Genomic DNA, 24,035 nt, shown 5'->3' on the forward strand with positions numbered 1-24,035 from the left:
GGCGCCTATCTAATATATATATATATATATATATATATATATATATATATATATAGTTGAATTTCAGTGTTCATTTATTTACACATATACACACATAACACTCATCTACTCATTGTTGAGTTAAGGGTTGAAATGTCCATCTTTGTTCTATTCTCTGTCACTATTTTTCTAGTGTGTCAGCGAGAAGAAGTCTAGAAAAACTCCTAGCCATTATGGACAACACCTCCCACCCACTACACTCGGACCTTGCGGAGAGAATGAGCACTTTCGGTGGAAGGCTCAGACTCCCAAAATGTAACACGGAACGACACAGGAGGTCCTTCACACCGACAGCCATCAGACTGTATAATGCAAATGTTCCTTGACTGCACTTAAATGTAGAATATATTTATACCATTCATATATTATATAGAACAATGATCAACAATGATCGTCTCTGTCTTCAGGTAGTAAGCAGGATAAATGGGTAATATTAATTATTATTTATTATTATCATTGTTTATTGTGAACAAACTGTGGTGCTGAATTTCCCACAGGGATCAATAAAGTACATTCTATCCTACATTCTATTCTATTCTATGTACAGCAGATGGCGGTATTGTCCTGTTTAAGAGTGTCACAAGTTCACAACATTGCTGCTTACGGCAGACGAACTGCTTTACGGTAGATGAAACCGCGCTGGGAGGACTGTAATGAAACTGCCTAACAATAAACCCACATAAGAAACCAAGTGCTCGCCCTAGATCATTCTACAGTTATAACGTCATTGGGCAGGCTCGCTCTTTATACACGTCACTCAGGTCCGTAATTGAGCTGGAGGGGGCGTGGCCTCCAGCTTTGCCTGAATTTCGGGAGATTTTCGGGAGAAAATTTGTCCCGGGAGGTTTTCGGGAGAGGCGATGAATTTCGGGAGTCTCCCGGAAAATCCGGGAGGGTTGGCAAGTATGTGTTGAGGTCCTGTCTTTATTGTGTACTTTTCACTTATCCTCTCTGCAACTGAGCTCTGTCTCCCACACCTGTCCCTGATCGGCAAACAGGACACACCTGTGCTCCTGGTTGCCAATCAGGCTCTCATATATGCCAGCTCTGTCTGTTTAAAATGGCAACCGGCAGACTGTTCTTTGTCTTTGTGTCTTCTTCTGGATTCTGGCGTCAAGAAGGGTTGTTGGATGGAAAAAAGCCAAAGACTGATTGACATTAATCGGCAAAGACAATCACGTATGTTTCATGAAAATCGTCCGATACTGAACAGACGCTGATTAATCGCCACATCTCCACTGCTTCCAAAGGCTTCCTGTTCCATTCAGGATTGAATTCAAAATCTCTCAATTAACACACCAGTGCCTCCATGGAAATGCCCCCCTCTACCTCAAGGAACTGCTCACCCCCAACACCTCCGCACTGGACAGGCTAACCTCCTCCAACATCCACGGACAAAGATTCGAACAATGGGAGACCGGGCTTTCTGCTCCGCTGCTCCCAGTCTGTGGAACGCTCTCCCTGACCACCTGAGGGCACCTCAGACTGTGAATGCTTTTAAAAAAGGCTTAAAAAAACATATTTTAAAAAAAGCATTTTTATAGACATGCATGCTGGTTCTAGCTATTGGGCTGTTTCTAGTTTTATATTTGATTTATTTTTATTATCTTTTTACTATTATTATTACTATTTTTTTTTTTTACACTGTGGCACTTTGAGGTTGTTTGCTCAACGTAAAGTGCTTTTTTACTAATAAAATATATTATTATTATTTTATCTGTTAATGTCCATCAAAGTGAAAATGGATAAACAAAAGTAGTGTGCATGTGTTTGGTTAGACTGGCCTGACTTGCATATCAAAGTGTTTCGAGTAATTCTTTCAAATAGAGATTATTTTGTCAACCTCATTTGTATGGAAAACCCTCCAGGAACCTAAGGGAAAAAACCTCCTTGCCCTTAATCAATATGTATGCAAGTGTGATGAGCCTGATCACATGTCTGTCTGTCTCAGCAACGTCGTAAAACAGTGATCGTCTCTGTCTTCAGATAGTAAGCGGGATAAATGGGTTGTCTAAACAAAGACCCCTGCATCTGAGCAGGTATTTCCTACAGACCATAATGGCTATATTCTTTTTTCCCCAAATTTGTAACTCTGACAAAAGAAATTGACCAAAACCATGGCGAAGGACTCTGTTTCTCAGGAGGATACAAGAGACACTGCAAGAGGACAAAGTGTCCTTCAAAGAGGCTACGCAGGTTTACTGATGAAGTTATTGATTAGACTTCATGACAGAAGTGTTGCTAGTGCAACATAGATAAATGTCATACTTCTTATCCATACGGAGCCTCAACATGTCACGTTAAAGTCTGCAGAGACAAATCCACTGAATCAATACGCTCATGAGGACAATGTTATCAGCTCACATTGGCCTGAGATTGACGACATGTTAAAGGCCTACTGCAGGGGTGTCAAACTCAAATACAGAATGGGCCAAAATTTAAAAACTGAACAAAATTGAACAAATTAACCTTTTAATAGGACCTAAACAAGTTTTGCATTGAATATTGAACAAGCAAAACTTATGAAACTTTATACTGACATGCAAAATCGAGTTTCAAATAATAATAATAATAATTAAAAAATATCAATGGCATATCCAAAAAAATTTGAATAAAAATGTACTGCCTCTTTTCTATTTGCAGCCCGCTGAGGTAAATATAAAAATAAACTTTTTCCTAAAGTAATAATACATTTGAAAATTAAACAACAATAATGAATGAATCAAACATTCAAGTAGCCAGAGAAAGTGAAAAAATAAAAACGTTAATTATTGCTCAGTTTGCTAAACTGATTTGCTTATATAACTTAACAGTGCAAAATCAACTTTCAAAAAAAAGAAGAAAGAATATCAATGGTGTATTAAATAAAATGAAAAAAAAATGGTGGTAGCAGGGGGGAGGGGGCTGTCAGGATACATGGGATTCTGGGTATTTGTTCTGTCGTGTTTATGTTGTGTTATAGTTAGGGTTGGGTATCGAGTATCGAGTATCGAGTATCGATTTGAACTGGGATTAACTCTCCGATTCTCCCGGAATCGTTCAAAAGTTTAAATTTCGATTCCTAGTTTCGATACCCAGTCCGCCGACCGGAAAAAATTAATAAGTCCGCCGACCCGGAAGAAGAAGCCGCTGAACACCAACGAAGAAGCGCCCACCGCCGGAAGTGTTAGCATAGCCTATGTAGCCGAGCGAGTCAGTCAATCATGGATAGCGGGCGTCGACGGTCGTAAGTGTGGCTTTATTTTACTAAAAAAAATGTAACACGTGCGACAGGACTATTTCGTGCTTAGGGGGGTGCACGTCGAACATGATGAAGCACCTCCGAGTTCATGGAGTACAAATAAATGCGTGTCCCGTCTTTGACAGGAGACACTATCTGTCCAGAACGCTCACACATCCTGCCTGAGAAGGCGGCTATGGTCATTTTCCTAAACAAGAACTGTCTCTGATTTTATACTGTACCTGCTGCTAATCAGGACTGGGTTTTGCAAGTTGTTTCTTATTGTTTATTTGCTTTTTCTGCACCAGGTTAGCCCATCAGTGGGAGCACGGTAACATGTTTAAGTACCTGCAGCATCATACACTTGTGTGTGTAAATGTCTTTTCATGAGGTTTCCCAGCATCATACACTTGTGTGTGTACATGTGTTTTCATGAGGTTTTCAAAAATAAAGCTCTCTTGATGAATGTGTACCCCTGTGAAAATATATTCATAATTTATAATATTTATATTAAAGTTCATAGATTTGATATTTATATTCTAGTTGAAAACAGCCCTGTGAGGAATTTATAGTAAAGTTCATATAAAGTTAATAGAATTAAAATTGATGGAGAATGTCAGACTATTTCATTCAGAAAGACTGTAGGTTAGCTAGCTCATTTAAAATATCCAAAACTTTTTTTTGACCCTGCTTTTTTTTTTTTTTTTTTAAAGAAAGACTCGGAATCGAGAATCGTCACGAATCGGAATCGAAACAAAGTGAAGTGAAGTGAATTATATTTATATAGCGCTTTTCTCTAGTGACTCAAAGCGCTTTACATAGTGAAACCCAATATTTAAGTTACATTTAAACCAGTGTGGGTGGCACTGGGAGCAGGTGAGTAAAGTGTCTTGCCCAAGGACACAAAAGCAGTGACTAGGATGGCAGAAGCGGGAATCGAACCTGCCACCCTCAAGTTGCTGGCAAGGCCACTCTACCAACCGAGCTATGCCGCGGAAGAATCGGAATCGGAATCGTTCGAATTCAAACGATACCCAACCCCTAGTTATAGTGCGGATGTTCTCCTGAAATGTGTTTGTCATTCTTGTTTGGTGTGGGTTCACAGTGTGGCGCATATTCGTATCAGTGCTAAAGTTGTTTAAACGGCCACCCTCAGTGTAACCTGTATTGCTGTTGAATAAGGATGCCTTGCATTTTCTTACGTGTGTCGGCAATAGCCTCATCAAAAAATTATTTGGGCTGTACAAGATGTAGAAGGCGGTAGTGACATCATTGTAAGCCCTTATTATTGTTCATTGGGTGAACACCAGCGTACATTCGAGAGAATAATTACCCTGAAATTCGGGAGTCTCCCGGGAAAATTGGGACGGTTGGCAGGTGTGACGCCAAAAAATATATACTTCATGAGGAGAGAATAGTTTGTTTTGATACTTTTGCAGTAGTGTGTGTGTGTGTGTGTGTGTGTGTGTGTGTGTGTGTGTGTGTGTGTGTCTGTGTGTGTGTGTGTGTGTTACAGTATAGGACAGAGCAGGGGTCCATGGTCACGCCAGCCTCTCAGTGAACAAAGTGAGTGAGTGTGAAGAAGCAAAGCAGACACGCACACAAGCACTCAGTCATCCATCCATCCATCCATTTCTACCGCTTATTCCCCTTTGGGGTCACGGGTGGCGCTTCATTATATTAGCAGAGATAAACATGACGTCTCCTAGGTCAAATCTTGACGACACAAGCACTCAAAAACCATGTTTTCACCTCAGTAGCAGGGAGAACATCCTACTCCAACCCAGTGGAAAGATTTCAGTGATGAAGGTGAGAAAACATGCAGTCATCTATTCTCGAAAGGCTGGTTCTCACCTCTAAGATGCAGCCATCAGAAGTTTGCCTTGAAAGGACATTAACTTGTTTCTACAAACCCCGTTTCCATACGAGTTGGGAAATTGCGTTAGAAGTAAATATAAACAAAATATAATGATTTTCAAATCATTTTCAACCCATATTCAGTTGAATTTGCTGCAAAGACAACATATTTGATGTTCAAACTGATATAAAAAATGTTTTTGCAATAATCATTAACTTTAGAATTTGATGCGAGCAACACGTGACAAAGAAGTTGGGAAAGGTGGCGATACAAACTGATAAAGTTGAGGAATGCTCATCAAACACTTATGTGGAACATCCCACAGGTGTGCAGGCTAATTGGGAACAGGTGGGTGCCATGATTGGGTATAAAAGCAGCTTCCATGAAATGCTATGTAATTCACAAACAAGGATGGGGTGAGGGTCACCACTTTGTAAGCAAATTGTCGAACAGTTTTAGAACAACATTTCTCAACGAGCTATTGCAAGGAATTTAGGGATTTTACCATCTATGGTCCGTAAAATCATCAAAAGGTTCAGAGAATCTGGAGAAATCACTGCACGTAAGCGATGATATTACGGACATTTGCATCAAAAACCGACATCAGCGTCTAAAGGATATCACCATACGGGCTCCGTAACACTTCATAAAACCACTGACAGGACCTACAGTTGGTCGCTACATCTGTAAGTGCAAGTTAAAACTCTATTATGCAAAGCAAAACCCATTTATCAACAACACCCAGAAACGCCGCCGACTTCGATGGGCCCAAGGTCATCTAAGATGGACTGATGAAAAGTGGAAAAGTGTTCTGTGGTCTGACGAGTCCACATTTCAAATTATATTTGGAAACTGTGGACGTGGTGTCCTCCAGAATAAAGAGGAAAATAACCATCCGGATTGTTATAGGCATTAGTGTATTAGTGCCCAAGGCATGGGTAACTTACACATCTGTGAAGGCACAATTAATGCTGAATGGTCCATACAGGTTTTGGAGCAACATATGTTGTCATCCAAGCAACGTTATCATGGATGCCCCTGCTTATTTCAGCAAAACAAGTGTTAAAACAGTGTGGCTTCGTAAAAAAAGAGTGTGGGTACTTTCCTGCCCCGCCTGCAGTCCAGACCTGTCTCCCATCGAAAATGTGTGGCGCATTATGAAGCGTAAAATATGACAACGGAGACTCCAGACTGTTGAACGACTGAAGCTTTACATAAAACAAGAATGGTAAAGAATTCCACATTCAAAGCTTCAACAATTAGTTTCCTCAGTTCCCAAACGTTTATTGAGTGTTGTTAAAAGAAAAGGTGATGTAACACAGCGGTGAACATGCCCTTTCCCAACTACTTTGGCACATGTTGCATTAAGTTTATGAGTTTGAATATCAAATATCTTGTCTTTGTAGTGCATTCAATTGAATATGGGTTGAAAAGGATTTGCAAATCATTGTATTCCGTTTATATTTACATCCAACACAATTTCCCAACTCATATGGAAACGGGGTTTGCATTTATTTCTAAACACTGAGTGAAAAGGAGATGAGTCTTTGTCTCCAGCTTGCAGTCCAACAAGTTCCTCTCATCTCCGACGTCTCTGTCTCGCACACGACAACAACTTTGACGAGCTACAATAAATGTGAGAAGCTACAAGAAATGTGACTAGGACGGGCAGAAGAGTGTGATGAGCGTTCATGTGGATTTGACAGAACTTTTGTTTTGAAGCATTGATGGATGGTGTGGTGCAAGAACCGCCAGCAGTGACTGTAGGGCCCGGGGGATGGGGGGGCAGGGGGGAGAGGGGGCTTTACTGTTGCAAGCAGCTGAAATACACTAAAGTAATCCATGGTGTCAGAATAAAGGTGTGAGATGTATTTAATGGATGCAAACATGTTAGCAAGTTAGTAGTAGCATGTGCACAGACATGACAAAAGTGGGTAGAAAAGTAAAAAAAAAAAAGTTAAAGTACCAATTATTGCCACACACACACTAGGTGTGGTGAAATGTGTTCTCTGCATTTGACTTATCACCCTTGATAACCCCCCGGGAGGTGAGGGGAGCAGTGGGCAGCAGCAGTGCCGCGCCCGGGAATCATAAAAGGTGATTTCACCCCCAATTTCAACACTTGATGCTGAGTGCCAAGCAGGGAGGTAGACATAAAAAGCAGAACTAATGTTTTTACAACGGAACTTTTTTCTTTTGGTCTTTTCTGTCACAAACCAAAGGGTGAGCACGTATCGACGTGTGAGGCACCCATACTTGCCAACCATCCCGGATTTTCCGGGAGACTCCTAAAATTCAGCGCCTTTCCCGAAAACCTCCCGGTACAAATTTTCTCCCGAAATTCAGGCGGAGCTGGAGGCCACCCCCCCTCCAGCTCCATGCGGACCTGAGTAAGGACAGCCTGTTTTCACGTCCGCTTTCCCACAATACAAACAGCGTGTCTGCCCAATGACGTTATAACTGTAGAAGTTCTTGGTTTCTTATGTGGGTTTATTGTTAGGCAGTTTCATTAACGTCCCCCCAGCGCGGTAACAACACACAACAACAGCAGTCATGTTTTCATCTACCGTAAAGCAGTTCGTCTGGCGTAAACAGCAAAGTTGTGACACTCTTAAACAGGACAATACTGCCATCTACTGTACATGCACCACAACACCTCCAGGCAACTTCAACCCTTTACTAATACCCTCCTCCATACACATCCCATCTCCCCGAATGTAAATAACCTAATGTAAATAATCAAATGTATTTCTAATGCATATAGATGGGTTGTACTTGTATAGCTCTTTTCTACCTTTAAGGTACTCAAAGCGCTTTGACACTACTTCCACATTTACCCATTCACACACACATTCACACATTGATGGAGGGAGCTGCCATGCAAGGCGCTAACCAGCACCCATCAGGAGCAAGGGTGAAGTGTCTTGCTCAGGACACAACGGACGTGACGAGGTTGGTACTAGGTGGGGATTGAACCAGGGACCCTTGGGTTGCGCACGGCCACTCTTCCACTGCGCCACTGAACTCACTACGTTCTCTGCTGGCTGTACATATCCTACTAAGTCAGACCTACACCAGGGGTCACCAACCTTTTTGAAACCAAGAGCTACTTCTTGGGTACTGATTAATGCGAAGGGCTACCAGTTTGATACACACTTAAAAAAATTGCCAGTAATAGCCAATTTGCTCAATTTACCTTTAATAAATAAATCTATATATATATTAAAAAATGGGTATTTCTGTCCGTCATTCCGTCGTACATTTTTTTTCCTTTTACGGAAGGTTTTTTGTAGAGAATAAATGATGAAAAAAACACTTAATTGAAAGGTTTAAAAGAGGAGAAAAGAGGAAAAAAATGGAAATTACATTTTGAAACTTCAATTTTGACTCTTTGAAATTCAAAATTCAACCGAAAAAAAGGAGAAAAACTAGCTAACTCGAATCTTTTTGAAAAAATTTAAAAATGTATTCATTAGCCATCATTAGTAATTATTCCTGATTAATATTAAATTTGGAATTTTGATGACATGTTTTAAATAGGTTAAAATCCAATCTGCACTTTGTTAGAATATATAACAAATTGGACCAAGCTATATTTCTAACAAAGACATATCATTCTAGATTTTCCCGAACAAAAATGTTAAAATACAGTTAAAAGACTTTGAAATAAGATTTAAATTTGATTCTAAAGATTTTCTAGATTTGCCAGAATATTTTTTGGAATTTTAATCATACTAAGTTTGAAGAAATATTTCACAAATATTCTTTGTCGAAAAAACGGAAGCTGAAATGAAGAATTTAATTCAAATGTATTTATTATTCTTTACAATAATAAAAATAAATTAACTTGAACATTGATTTAAATTGTCAGGAAAGAAAAGGAAGGAATTTAAAAGGTAAAAAGGTATATGTGTTTAAAAATCCTAAAAATCATTCTTAAGGTTGTATTTTTTCTCTAAAATTGTCTTTCTGAAAGTTATAAGAAGCAAAATAAAAAAAATAAATGAATTTATTTAAACAAGTGAAGACCAGGTCTTTAAAATATTTTCTTGGATTTTCAAATTCTATTTGAGTTTTGTCTCTCTTAGAATTAAAAATGTCGAGCAAAGCGAGACCAGCTTACTAGTAAATGAATACAATTTAAAAAATAGAGGCAGCTCACTGGTAAGTGCTGCTATTTGCGCTATTTTTAGAACAGGCCAGCGGGCTACTCATCTGGTCTTTACCACGTTGGTGACCCCTGACCTACACTGTTTCAATGTCCGGATTGTAAATAATGTAAATAATTCAATGTATAGACTATGATGATTAACTTTTTTGATGACTGTATTATGTTGATAGTATATATTTGTACCATGAATTGATTAAACAAGTTGAAAAAATTATTCGGGTGTTACCATTTAGTGGTCAATTGTACGGAATATGTACTGTACTGTGCAATCTAATAATAAAAGTTTCTCAGCCTTCTTGTCTGGCAGAGCAGGTGAATTATTGTGAGTTGAGGTAGTCCTGAATGTATTCGTGGCAAGCTGCGTGATTTAAATAAGAATATTCAGTTTGTTTCATAAAGAAAATAAGATTTAGACTCGGGGTGTGACGAGATCTGGATCTGGCAAGATTAAAACGTGACAATGTTTCCCATTTGAAGACAATCTCTCTCTCGGGCAGTCAGAAGATGTTATTTTCAACAGTCTAAAGTCGATTTGTGTGGTGGTGAGCGAGGGATTGGGCTGCACATGAAGTACTTTGTGCTCACTTCAAAGTGGCAAACATAGCCATCATCTGCAATCTTGCACGCCAAGACGCCCTCAGGACAAAGCCTTGCTGCCCAGCAGCAAGACGCCACAGATAGAAGCAGCCCACAGATCAAATAAACGTGTAAAAGACCACTTGCAGACACCACAAAGCTCCTCAAAAACAGATATTTAATTATATTCAACTTTTATGTTTTTTCAATTCAGTTATTAGTGGAAGGACGTTCAAGAGTTAAACGCTCAAGTTAAGGTCATGCATGCAAAGTTATGAAATAATTTATATTGCACCTGCTTAGTAGATAGATAGATAGGTATTTATTGTCATTGCACAAGTACAACAAAACTTTGTTTTCAGCACAAACCTGTTCAAGATTATACAAACAGTGTACAGGGTTACAGAACAAGATGGGTCGCCATAAGGCACCCCGTAAAAGATGGGAAAAAGGTAAACGCTGGGGAAAGATGAGTAAAAAAATACAATCTAGACTGGGCTCCTAAGGGGGCCCAGTCTGGAGTGGGAAAAACCTCCATAGCAAAGCACATATACATATTACAACGTACATCTCGAGATATCTAGAAACAGAGGAAGGGAGTTCTCAGGCGCTGAGAACACCCATATGGGATTTGCATCGACGGCATTGGGTTGGGGGGGTGTGGTGTGTATGTGTGGCGTATATTTTTGTGGATGTGTGTGTGTAAGCCCGTAGTGTGTCTCTGTTCCGCAGCCTTGATGTATTGTGCAGTCGCTAGTCCAAAGTCAACAACAACAGGTGTGTGTCCGTGAGAGACAAGAAGGGAGTTTGTTGTGTCTTCGCCGCACTGTCCTTCGGGAGAATCTCGACGCCAGGGAAATAATCCAAGTTAGAATGTTTTGTATGCTTTTCCCACTCCAGACTGGGAGTCTGGAGTGGGAAAAAAACCTCCATAGCAAAGCACATATACATATTACAACGTACATCTCGAGATATCTAGCAATAGAGGGAAGGGAGTTCAGGGTCATGGTGGTAGGCCGCAGCTCTCAGGCGCTGACCATCCATTCATCACCCCTATGGGATTTGCATCGAAGGCATTGGGTTGGGGGGGTGGGGTGTGTATGTGTGGCGTATATTTTTGTGGATGTGTGTGTGTAAACCCGTAATGTGTCTCTGTTCCGCGGCTTTGATGTATTGTGCAGTCGCTAGTCCAAAGTCAACAACAACAGGTGTGTGTCCGTGAGAGACAAGAAGGGAGTTTGTTGTGTCTTCGCCGCACTGTCCTTCGGGAGAATCTCAACGCCAGGGAAATAATCCAAGTTAGAATGTTTTGTATGCGTGTGAAAATAAAATTTGCTCTAAATTGTCTATGACTGGTCCTCAAAAACTGCGGGACAGACAGTCCGATGTAATCCACAGTTCTTCCCGCATCCTTCAATCATTTATAGCAGCTTTGGGCTACTTTGAAGACTGCCAGTAAAAACTTCCAATTTGTCGACAAACCAGAGCAACGCTTACTCCAATCAGCAGATGTCCTGTCGTCATATTTCCGAATAGGTAGATATCTCCACAATCCGTCGTGTGTCCAGCAACAACCGCTTCGTCACGAAAGCAGGTTCCACCTAAACCCAAGATCCTGTCAATTTTGTTGAGGCCAGTAAAATAGTTCCAATGTTTAGATGACATTATATTGTGACCCAGGCAAAATTGTCCAATCATATTCAGTGCATCCAGAAAGTATTCACAGCACTGCACTTGTTTCTGTTTTTGTTATGCCACAGCTTTACTACTGAATGGAATCATTTCCTTTTTTTCCCTTCAAATTTTTTGCACCGGGTACCTTGGAATGGTCCCCACCCGACCATCCATGCAGGGGATACACTTTTGTAGCAAATTCCTAAAACACTAAAGTGCTCCTGATGATCTTGGACGACTGTCAACACATAGGGAGTGTCTCGCATTTGTCTCGTCGGGGTCGCACGTTTGAGCCCTGGTCGTTTGATGGACGTCAGGAAGCAACACGCAGGTAAGAAAGATGATTTAATCCAATAATCTGGCAAAAATAGGAGAATACAAAACGTGCTGATGGCACAGGAAGCTACAGTAACGCTTAGCAAAAGACGAGCCAACAAAAGAAGCGAGTCGTACCAACGTATCAAACTAAACGAAACATGACTCGAGCAACAGATCATGACAACATTGACTCTGTAACCTTGCTAGCAAACAAAACAACACTGGTCTCCGATTGTGTGACTTACACGATGGAGGTGTTCCTCAAGGAACCCGTTTAAGTCTTCTCTGTCACAGCGTGGGCTCGAACCCGCTATTCTCTGGCAGCCGGGTCTGCCAGCACCTCCGTTGGCAGTGCTCCGAGACACACCCCTGCTTACGCCGGCCGCGGAAAGGCTGTGGGCAATAAGCAATCAGCACACCCGACTCTGATGAGGGCGAGCTGCATAATGACCAGCGGACCCATTAAACCTTTGATAAAACGTAGCCAATCTTCTGTTACCTTTGTAAGCGCCCCGTGCCTGGTTTCCATCCCGTGAACTCGCTCTTCCCCTGTGACTTCCTTGTTTCAGTATCTGACGTTCCTGTTGTCTTCCTGCAGCGCTTCCCATGTTCTCCTGTGATCCCCCGTTGTTCCCCTCTGGTTCTTTGGTTGGCTCTTTTGGATTTTCCACCTCCTGCTTGGACACGGCCCTCTGACACCTCACCATCTCTGTGTCCCACGGACAGCCTTCCATTCATTACCCATAGGGGTGATGAATGGATGTTCAGCGCCTGAGAGCTGCGGCCTACCATAATGACCACAAACTCCCTTCCCTCTGTTGCTAGATATCTCGAGATGTACATTGTAATATGTATATGTGCTTTGCTATGGAGGTTTTTTTCCCACTCCAGACTGGGCCCCCTTAGGAGCCCAGTCTAGATTGTATTTTTTTACTCATCCTTCCCCAGCATTTACCTTTTTCTCATCTTTTACGGGGCGCCTTATGGCGACCGATCACCGTTTTTGTTCTGTAACCCTGTACACTGTTTGTTTGTCTAATCTTGAACAGGTTTGTGCTGAAAACACAGTTTTGTTGTACTTGTGCAATGGCAATAAAGACATAACTATCTATTTATCTATCTATCAATCTATCTATCTATCTATCCATCCATCTATCTATCTATCTATCTATCTATCTATCTATCTATCTATCTATCTATCTATCTATCTATCTATCTATCTATCTATCTATCTATCGATCTATCTATCTATCTATCTATCTATGTATCTATCTATCTATCGATCTATATATCCTCTCAATTCAACACTATGGTAAAACGCTCATGTAATTCCCACACCTAGTCCAACACCACACAATCCTGATATTGATCACACTCCATTATCTAGTTTATTTATAGTATTATTGGTGATTATTATATATATTGTAAAATACATAATAAAATACATAAAGCTTTACCGCCCCCGTGAGTCTGTGCCGTCAACTCCCCCCTGATAAACACAACAGGGCCTTTCTGTGTCATCATTTAGGTTACTCAACTGGTGACCCGCCAGTTCTTTTGAAAAACTTGTGAGAGACTTGTATTTTTGCAGCAGAATCTTAAAAAAAAAAACACTCAAGTGCTGTCATAGAGATGGTTTTTGATTACTGTGTTTCCTTGAATTGCCGCCGGGGCGCTAATTAATTTAAAACCTCTTTTCACTCCGGCCCTTATCAAAGGCATGCGGTAAAGGCAAACATGAGCTAATTATTTTAAAACCTCTTCTCACTCCGGCGCTTACGAAAGGCATGCGGTAAATTTTGGCCTGCGCTTAAAAATTTGAGTGTGATGTGAGGATACCATCATGAAAAGCACATTTAATAAAAAAAACTTTATTATGGTCTTACCTTTACTTATAATGAAGTCCATGCGCAGTTCCTTCTGATCAAAATCATCGATAACTTGTTTATAGAAGTCTTCCTTATCTTTCTTAAGTTTTAAAAGTCTCTCTGTCTCGATGGAGATCTTCCTTTATTACCTCCTGCTTCGATTGAAAGTCCAGTTTAGAAAACTGTTTTATTTTAGATATGTAATCCTCCATGTTAAAAGTGCAAGCGAGAGGAAAAAATAAACGAACGCTGCTCACTCTTTCTGCTTGTTGTCACTTCTTCTGCAGCCGAGTAGTTGCAAGAAAGATCACTAGTGCCCTCTACCACCAGGAGGCGGGGGTCATTTAATGACTCATATTTGACACACGCAGCTACGGTATATTAAAAAAACATAGCTGCTTACTGTTCTTTTTAGCATATTCAATAGCTTGGACCTTAAATCATCCTGAATAGTTCTGAATCTTCTTCCCTTTATTTGATTTCAAATTATTGAAACCAGCCTCCTCTATTTTGAAAATAATGACAGGTGAAGTGTCACTCGTGACGTGACGAGTTTGACCTGGGGGAAATTCTAAGCATATGCTAATTATTTCAATTCAAGATCACTAGCGCCCTCTACCACCAGGAGGCGGGAGTCATATAATGACTCATATTTGACACACGCAGCTATGGTATATTAAAAAAACATAGCTGCTTACTGTTCTTTTTAGCATATTCAATAGCTTGGACCTTAAATCCTACTGAATAGCTCTTAATTTTTATCCCTTTATTTGATTTCAAATTATTGAAATCAGCCTCCTCCATTTTGAAAATGATGACTGGTGAAGTGTCACTCATGACGTGACGAGTTTGACCTGGCGGAAAATCTAAGCATATGCTAATTATTTTGCGAAACAAGTTTGACCCGGCGTTAATCCTAAACCGACGGTATTGCTAAGCATGCACTAATTATTTTGCGAAACGAGTTTGACCCGGCAGTAATTCTAGTCAGGCGCATACTATATACCCGGCGGAAATTCAAGGAAATACGGTAGCTTTTTCCGCGGAAAGTCCTTAAAAACAGCAGAATGCACCTGGAACTTACAAAATAAAAGACCAAAATCAAGTGTCTACTGTAGTGGATACTATATTTCTGACATTAGGTGACTTTTCTCATGGAGGTAAATGTACTCCGAGTTGTGGTTTTGTGGTGTTCCATGTCATTAAGCTGATTTATATTTAGTGTAAATGCTCAGGGAATTTTAGTGCAAATATAATCTTCTGCTTCATTTCATCCATTTGCATTGAAGCTGTTTTTATGGCCATCGCTGAAGGATGCGTCGCCCTTAAAACACAATTCCACCTCAAGCGAAGTTCACAAATCATAATAAAGTGTAACTTTCTTTTCAGGGTCGGCGCTGCAAACGACTCCTGCACGCCACATAAAATGACGTTTTGATTATTTCCTGTGTCATTCATAAAGGGAGACTGACGGCGTTGAAAAGAAGCTGGAGAGTGACAGCCTGGTCAATCAAGTCTGGTTCACACCGACATGTCAGCTTGGTGCTCACCGAGCCGGAAGATCCACAAGTAAGGAAGTTTTATCGAAAACAATCTTACACCCCCAGAGCTAACAGGGAAGTGTTTATTTACACGAGCTTGTTCAATACGAAGGAAACATTTATTATGGAGGACTCAGCCATTGATGTCCTCTGGCCCTCTTCACCCCGCAACCATACTTGCCAACCCTCCCGGGAGACTCCTAAAATTCAAAGCCTCTCCTGAAAACCTCCCGGGACAAATTTTCTCCCAAAAGTCTCCCTAAATTCAGGCGGAGCTGGAGGCCACGCCCCCTCCAGCTCCATGCGGACCTAAGAGATGTGACGACAGCCTGTTTTCACGTCCGTTTTCCCACAATATAAACAGAGAGCCCGCCCAATGACGTTATAACTGTAGAATGATCGAGGGCGAGTTCTTGGTTTCTTATGTTGGATAGTTTCATTAACGTCCTCCCAGAGCAGTAACAACACACAACAACAGCAGTCACATTTTCGTCTACCGTAAAGCAGTTCGTCTGCCGTAAACAGCAATGTTGTGACACTCTTAAACAAGACAATACGGCCATCTACTGTACATGCATATGTGACAATAACATCTACGGTTTTTAGAGAATGTAGTGCACAACTGCGCACACAACAAGGAGACGAAGCAGAAGAACGAAGGAGATGAAGCCATGGCAACGCCGACGACGAGTAAGATGAAGAAATACGCTTGTAAGTTCCAAGCCGCAGCTGCGATTGGACCTGGAAAACCTCCGGGAAGAAGTAGTGGACTACCAAGTGCTTGGCAGTGAAGATCTTCCTCAGGAAGCAAAGATTGACCTCTTTGGGCCATGCTAGGGAGGAATGGAACATTCCAGACTCTCGTGCATATGTGATAGTAACATCTACAGCAGGGGGTCACCAACCTTTTTGAAACCAAGAGCTACTTATTGGGTACTGATTAATGTGAAAGGCTACCAGTTTGATACACACTTAAATAAATTGCCAGAATCAACCAATTTGCTCAATTTACCTTTAACTCCATGTTATTATTAATAATTAATGATATTTATCTTTGTGGAAACACTGATCATCTTTATGATTTCTCACAATATATATATATTTTTGATGTCATGTTTTAAATCTGCACTTTTCTAGTTGTAAATATACTCCTCTCCTCTTAACCAAGCCCCCACCCCCAAACTTCCGAAATCGGAGGTCTGAAGGTTGGCAAGTATGCCCGGAACACAACATCTGCACTCATGTCACACACTCTGAATATTTCAATATTGCTGCCAGCCTGAGTGCTTCAAATCGGATCTTTTGGCATCAGATTTGAGGCACATCAGGAGGTAGTCCGGATCTTTGGAGAAATCATCACAACACCAAGTCCTGGGGAGTATTTCAGGATTTTTGTGCATCCCTAGTCAATAGTGCAAAAAAAAGCTGAATGTAATAATGAAGACGTATATATATATATATATATATATATATATATATATATATATATATATATATATATATATATATATATATAATATATATATTACACACAAAAGCCAAAAGCAGTGAGGTTGTCACATTGTGCAAATGCTAAATAAAAAGAGAATACAACAAATCCTTTTCAACTAATATTCAATTGAATAGACTGCAAAGACAAGATATTTCATGTTCACACTGAAAAATGTTGTTATTTTTTGCAAATATTAGCTCATTTGGAATTTGATATCTGCAAAATGTTTCAACAAAGCTGGCACAAGTGGCAAAAAAGAGTGAGAAAGATGTTGAGTGCTCATCAAAGACTTATTTGGAACATCCCACAGATGAACAGGCTAATTGGGAAGAAGCGGGTGCCATGATTGGCTATAAAAGCAGCTTCCATGAAATGCTCACTCATTCACAAACAAAGACGGGTCGAGGGTCACCACTTTGTCAACAAATGCCTGAGCAAATTGTTTAAGAACAACATTTCTCAAGCAGCTTTTGCAAGGAATTGAGGGATTTCACCCACTACGCTCCGTGATATCATCAAAAGGTTCAGAGAATCTAGAGAAATCACTGCATGTAAGCCATGACATTATGGACCTTTGATCAAAAAGTGACATCAGTGTATAAAGGATATCACCACATGAGCTCAGGAACACTTCAGAAAACAACTCTCAGTAACTACAGTTAGTTGCTACATCTGTAAGTGCAAGTTAACACTCAACTATGCAAAGCCCCAGCCATTTATCAACAACACCCAGAAATGCTTGACTGGGCCCGAGCTCATCTAAGATGGACTGATGCTAAGTTGAAAAGTGTTCTGTGGTCTGACGAGTCCAAATTTCAAATTGTTTTTGGAAACTGTGGACCAAAGAGGAAAAGAATCATTCGGATTGTGAGCATGCCCCTCCCACTGCTCAGTGACCTGTTTGTGTGTTCCCAACACACGAGTGACTTCATGAAATGAATCTTGCTTCACAGTTTCTGGTTTCTTCCGAGCAAAATATATATAAATATATCAAATATTTTATCGAGCGCATTTACAATGGTATCGATTGTTGTTATTGCGATACATATTGATATCGTATTATCGGCTCAGTCCTATGTGTGATCATATTAACCTAACAGACTATATTTATTCCCAAGATGAAGGTCTGAAAAAGATGTGCCGTCTTGTCCGTCGCACACAAACACACACACACACACACACACGCACACACACACGCATGCATGCACGCAACCATGCACGCACGCACGCACACACACACACACACACACACATACACACACACTGTGGAGAGGCGGAGCCGACGGTCCGACGGCGGGGCAGGGCTCGCTAGAGCCCGGCCCAAGATGGCGGCAAGGAGGCGGAGAATGCGGCTGAGCGGAGAGGCGGGCGTGCCGGGAACGTCGCTACGAGCAAGATTAGGTGCGTGGCTCGCACACCGGCACACAATTAACTCATCTCTTCATGCTGTATAAAAGGTGAGAAGAAGGAGAGATCGGGATGGAAGGAGTTGGAGAGCTGGCAACAGCGAATGAGAAGCGAGATGAACAGAGAGCCATAGACGAGGATGACGACGACAGCGACCGAAAGAGGGGACCGTGAGCGAGCAGTGGAGGAAAGAGCTGAAAAGCGATCCGAGCTGCGGACAGATTTATTGCAAAATAAAGAAGTCAAACCTGCTCAAAAGCATGTCCTTCCTGGGTGGTCCATTGAACCTGAGCGACGATGGCAAAGGTCGTTCACATTTGGCGCCCAACGTGGGGCCCCCCCAAAGAAGTAGCGGAGGAGCATAAAAAGGGAGACAGCAGTGCAGAGGAGGCGCCCCCTGCTGAGAAGACAGATGCAAACTCGGTGGAGTGTGCAGTACAAGAAGAAGAAGAAGAAGTGAAAGAGGTGGTGGGGGGGACGAAGAAGAAAAAGAAGATGAATCAGATGATGAAGAAGAAGATGAATCAGATGATGAAGATGAATCAGATGAAGAAGAAGAAGACGATGAATCAGATGATGATGACGAAGATGGAGAAGAAGATGATTAAGATGAATCAGATGAAGAAGAAGAAGACGATGAATCAGATGATGATGACGAAGATGGAGAAGAAGATGATTAAGATGATGACTTAGAACATGACGATGAAATTGAAGAAGAAGAAAAAGAAGAAGAAGATGATGAATCAGAACCTGACGAAGAAGATGAAGAAGAAGAAAAAGATGATGAATCAGAACATGACGATGAAGATGAAGAAGAAGAAGAAGATGATAGAGGATGAATCAGAACATGGAGTTGAAGATGAAGAATCAGAACATGATGATGATGATGAAGAAGAAAAATAAATGTTTGTAGCTGACTAGCAAACTGAAGAGGACCACACAACGCAAAGGGCGAGGATGCAACCTCACCACCAGAGGACAAAGACGAAATGGAGGAAGAAAATGAAGAGTAGACAGGTGGCAGTCTTCATTTCCCGGCTCTTCAAAAAAGGGAGGGGTGAGAAGGCTCAGCCCGTCGGAAGCCAGGCTTGCGTCTAGCGATGCAGGACTGTGGAGAGGCCGAGCCAACGGTCCGACGGCGGGGCAGGGCACGCTGGAGTACTGCCCAAGATGACGGCAAGGAGTCTGAGAATGCGGCTGAGCGGAGAGGCGGGGCATGCCGGGAACGACGCTACGAGCAAGATCACGCTGTATAAAAGGGGAGAAGGAGGAGAGATCTGGACAGAAGGAGTTGGAGAACTGGTAGCAGCAAGAGGAACAGAGAGCCATAAACGAGGACAACGACGACGGCGGCTGAAAGAGCGGACCGTGAGCGAGCAGTGCAGGAAGGAACTGAAAAGCGATCCGAGCTGCAGACAGATTTATTGCAAAATAAAGAAGTCAAATCTGCGCAAAAGCATGTCCTTCCTGGGTGGTCCATTGAACCCGAGCGACGACGGCAAAGGTCGTTCACACACACACACACACACACACACACCCAGTGACCTGGAAGCATGCAGCTGCAACAAAGCATCTGAAAGGTCGGGAGAAGATATGATGGCACTTTGAAAATAACGCTGATCAATGAAGCCAAGCCATCAAACAACTTTCACGCAGCAAAGAAATATAATTTTCCATGTTATCACACCTGGGAAGTCAACTGAATGCATCTTTGTACTAGTCAGGGTCTTTCACCCGAGCTCTGATTGACTTGAATAAATACCAACAAACAACATGTCAACACCGCAATTTGCTAGTTAGTCATTGCATTAGGGACAGCAAATTGGATTTTAACCTATTTAAAACATGTCATCAAAATTCAAAAATTAATTTTAATCAGGAAAAATTACTAATAATGTTCCATAAACATTTTTTTTAACTATATCAGAAAGATTCGAATTAGCTAGTTTTTGTCTTCATTTTTTCCGGTTGAATTTTGAATTTCAAAGAGTCGAAATTGAAGATAAACTATGTTTCAAAATGTAATTTTCTTTTTTTTTTTTCCTGTTTTCACCTCTTTTAAACCGTTAAATTAAGTGTTTTTTCATCATTCATTCTCTACAAAAAACCTTCCGTAAAAGGAAAAAAAATGTACGACGGAATGACAGACAGAAAAACACATTTTTTTAAATATATCGATTTATTTATTAAAGGTAAATTGAGCAAATTGGCTATTTATGGCAATTTATTTAAGTGTGTATCAAACTGGTAGCCCTTTGCATTAATCAGTACCCAATAAGTAGCTCTTGGTTTCAAAAAGGTTGGTGACCCCTGGATTAGTGATTATAAGTGGCTTGGCACTGTGGAGGGACATTAGCCGCGCATGCTGCAAAGACGCTACATTACGTTTTCTTTGAAGCTTCTTCCTGTCAAATGTGCTGATGACAGCTAAAATGTGTCAGCGACATGCTTTATCACCAAAAAACGCTGATATGATATCAAAATCTCTTATCATTATCAGAATTCATATAATTTATATTGTATCGTCTCTATCGAGTTGTAAAATTAAATTACTGTGTTATTGGTTTTACAGGATACTGATCTATTTGGAATTGCATGTTGCTGTACTTTACTGGGTATAGAAGCATGTATTGTAGGTGCATTTATTGTCTAATACATACTGTAATATATGTCAATAATGGAGAACTGATAGGTCCGAAAATACACCTTGCAGTTGCTGCAAATATTCACCTTTTACACTAATAAGTCGGAAAATAAAAGTGCACAAACATCAATAAGTGACAAGGTTGTACGAGTTTGAAAACATTGCTTGTGAACGACGCTCTAAATGATTAAGAAGAAAAGAACACATCCTGTATTACTGGGCTCATTCATTATTAACTCGACAAATATTTCATGTACATTTACGGACCAAGGTCATTAATATTCTAACCTGTCTTTTTTCAGAGCATTGTGGCATGAATGTGATGTTAACACAGAGGTCATCACTTGCCATGTTTTATTGATGACCTTATTGATTTATGACTGTGGAGAGGCGGAGCCAACGGGCCGACGGCGGGGCAGGGCACGCTGCAGCCCTGCCCAAGATGGCGGCAAGGAGGCGGAGGATGCGGCGGAGCGGAGAGGCGGGGCTTGCTGGGAGCGACGCCGACACAATCTAAATCAGGTGCGTGGCACACACACCGGCACACAATTAATTAATCTACTCCTGCTGTATGAAAGGGGAGAAGGAGGAGAGATCGAGCAAAGAGTTGGAGAGCCTGCAGGAGCAGATGAAGAGCGACAGAGAGCGAGCTAGAGAGGAAGACAAAGACGACGGCGGCTGAAAGAGCGGACCGTGAGCGATCAGTGGAAAAGAACAGCTGCAAAGTGATCCGACCTACACTAAAGACAAGCTTTATTTGAAAAAATAAAAGAGTCAAACCTGTTTGAAAACATGTCCTTCCTGGGTGGCCCACTGAACCTGAGCGACGACAGCAAGCGACCGTCACAATGACTTTTACATGACCACAAATTATTGCTGTACATAAAATGACTACATTTTATATGTGTATCTCTATATTTGACAAACTGTCAATCAAAACACTCCTGTATCTTTTTCAGCACAGACATATCGCCATGGAAATGTTCAACTTTTTGTATATTTGCAGAAGACCATTGAAAAGATAACAAAACAATCTGTTATTTTGAGATGAAAGGAGCAGGGACTAGCTTTAGAAACTAACAAACTAATCAAGGTAGACTTTGTGAGAGCAAACGATGACTTTGGCATAAATGATTCAGCAAATACAAGTTTCAACCTAAATATGCAGAGGATGAGCTAAAAGTTTTAGAACGTGGCTGCTAAGCTGTAGCTAAACACTAAACCTCCATGTAGCACGAAACATAGCAAAACAGTAACTTACTGTTCGCTCTCACTGTTTAGTCGACTGATGGGATGGTTGTATCTTTCATCACACAAACCTATTTAGATGAGGTAAAATGAGCATCTTGCTGCATCTTGGGTTTAAATTGACTTTCAAAGTTGATCAAATTCTTAATTCATGAAATGACTCCTTAATAATTACGAGGGGAAACTAATTAATTCCTTTTTTTAAAAACAACTTTAAACATATTTCCTATGCAGTTCGGATATGTACGTGTGTGCCTTTAAAAGGCGGAGTCTGTTGCCAAGTGACGTTTGACTTCAGCCAGGGTTTTAGCTGAGGTATATTTCAGGGGTGTCCAAAGTGCGGCCCGGGGGCCATTTGCGGCGTGCAGCTAATCGTTTACCGGCCCGCTACACATTCTGCAAAAATTGCAAAATTGATAGTATTGCAGAAATTTAAAAAAACATTTAAAAAAAGTGGAATGAGGTGAAATCCATTTTTTTTTCCTTTTTTCTTTATTTTCTTTTTTTTTCCATTGCTCAAAAAAAAATGACAAAAAAATCTATGTTATAATGAATTATTACTTATTATTATCACTTTAAAATGTTTTATGTGGAGAAAATATTGCATATCTTGTGTGGTTGCCATATAAAAACAAAGTTTTGACAAACGAGCATAAAACAAACAAAATAATAGTTCGAACTTAAAATCGTCAGATATATTGGAAGTTGTTCTTGAAATATAAGCGTTAAAAGTAAAAAATAAAAATAAATAAATAAAAATGTATCACTTTATGAGTGGGGAACCTTTTGGATCTCAAATATATTTAGTAGGCTTTTATTTAACTTTTCACTGTGATTACTCAAAAATATTAAACAATTAAAATCAATGGTGTCCTGCATTATTGATCTTTGAGGGCTTTAATTGCTGAATAAAGGAACTCTCCAAGAGGAATCAATAAAGTACTATCTATATATCTAAATACTGCATATTTCAGTTTTACTATAAAAACAAAGTTGTCTTTGACAGAAAAGGCATAAAACTTTATTTGTTTTACTTTATATCAACCTCAAGTTGATATAGAGATTTACTGTAAGCATTATATTAAAAAAATAATAATAATAATTTGACTTATTTTTAACATTTTAGTGACTGAGACCCTCTATGCTCCCCAGGAGCCCTAAGGATAAAAAAAAAAATCCATATATTTTGTTATGGCTTGAAAAAGAAAATATCAAAATGGCCCCCGCAAGCTTAAATTTTTCCGTGTGCGGCCCTCTGTGGAAAAAGTTTGGACACCCCTGGTATATTTGGTAGCTTTAGCAGTTAGCAGCGCCAGCAGCAATCGGCTGTTCTGTTGAATCTTTTGAGCGGAATGTGTTGCCTCTGCTTGATAAGGAGGTGCGGGCGTGTCGGCAACACCCGGTTGCGACTCCTAACTGGGGCCCGACCTTTCTTCAGCTACAGTGCGGTGCCCCCAGAGGGTCTCCTCAGCTGGCCTTTAGCAGGGGACTTGGAATTTGTACTGACCAGGGGAATCTGACTTTTTAAAGAACTTAATACAAACCCCGTTTCCATATGAGTTGGGAAATTGTGTTAGATGTAAATATAAACGGAATACAATGATTTGCAAATCATTTTCAACCCATTTTCAGTTGAATGCACTACAAATACAAGATATCTGATGTTCAAACTCATAAACTTTGTTTTTTTTTTGCAAATAATAATTAACTTAGAATTTGATGGCTGCAACACGTGCCAAAGTAGTTGGGAAAGGGCATGTTCACCACTGTGTTACATCACCTTTTCTTTTAACAACATTCAATAAATGTTTGGGAACTGAGGAAACTAATTGTTGAAGCTTTGAAAGTGGAATTCTTTCCCATTCTTGTTTTATGTAGAGCTTCAGTCGTTCAACAGTCCGGGGTCTCGACTGTCGTATTTTACGCTTCATAATGCGCCACACATTTTCTATGGGAGACATGTACCCATAGAAAGTACC

At 40.6% G+C, this 24,035-nt stretch overlaps 1 protein-coding gene across 1 annotated transcript in view; it reads right to left on the reverse strand.

Annotated features, from left to right (window-relative positions):
- Positions 1-24,035, reverse strand: part of grin3a (glutamate receptor, ionotropic, N-methyl-D-aspartate 3A) — a 117,162-nt gene that overhangs the window by 48,664 nt on the left and 44,463 nt on the right. The gene's annotated exons all lie outside the window — the stretch shown is intronic.

Source organism: Nerophis ophidion, linkage group LG17 (genome assembly GCF_033978795.1).
Source record: "Nerophis ophidion isolate RoL-2023_Sa linkage group LG17, RoL_Noph_v1.0, whole genome shotgun sequence".
NCBI classification, from domain to species: domain Eukaryota; kingdom Metazoa; phylum Chordata; class Actinopteri; order Syngnathiformes; family Syngnathidae; genus Nerophis; species Nerophis ophidion.